We start from the raw sequence: 802 nt of genomic DNA, 5'->3' as shown, positions 1-802 counted from the left end.
AGCCCATGGTAAGGAATTGAAAGAATTATCCCTAGGGCGCTTAGCCCATGGTAAGGAATGAACAATTATCTTGCCGTCCTTATATAATAAGGACATCAAAGTGCAATAATATCCTCGTAACACTCTAGCACGAGGACTTTTTAGGGACCAAAAGCAAAAGTCCCAATTTATAAATGGTGAAGGACAAAGTTTAGGTTATGCTTCTCGTGTCCTAAATAAGGTACACTTATAAGGTTCCGGATAGTCTAAAGGTCACAACCCTATGGGGAGGGTACTAAGTCTTGATTAAAGTGGACACGGTAAGAACTTCAAACTTCTAGGTCACCAGATCGCATCCAATCTCGAAGGAAAGGAAACCAAATATCGCGGGCTAGAAACGAGAAGGATCGAGCCCTCCAAGCCGCTAACTCGCGATACCGGAAACAATCTGGGTGGTCCATTCTGCCAATACCAGATATGACTCGAAGTCATGTACCGGCAAAGCAGATGTCCCTTTTATCTCAAATCCTAAGCACTAATACCCGCGTCAGGGCATATGTGTGTGCAAACTCAAGTGTACAACATTAGTGTGTGAGGAAGCATAGAAACCTTTTCTTAAAAATAAATTACTACCCCCAAAAACTAAAATAATTAATCAGGGAGTTCACAGATAATAAATAAAATAAAAGTAAAGCATATAATAATTGTAAAAAAAATATGGCAAACAAAATATGGGTAATTAAGTCCATGAGTTAGCGGTTTTGGGCCTGACCCTCTTATGGGTAATCCTCAGTGGAGTCGCCAGCTGTCGCGACCCGATTTT

Source organism: Lupinus angustifolius, chromosome LG03 (genome assembly GCF_001865875.1).
Source record: "Lupinus angustifolius cultivar Tanjil chromosome LG03, LupAngTanjil_v1.0, whole genome shotgun sequence".
Classification (NCBI taxonomy): Eukaryota; Viridiplantae; Streptophyta; class Magnoliopsida; order Fabales; family Fabaceae; genus Lupinus; species Lupinus angustifolius.
The sequence above is the reverse complement of the archived record's forward strand: the minus strand, read 5'-3'. Positions refer to the sequence as shown.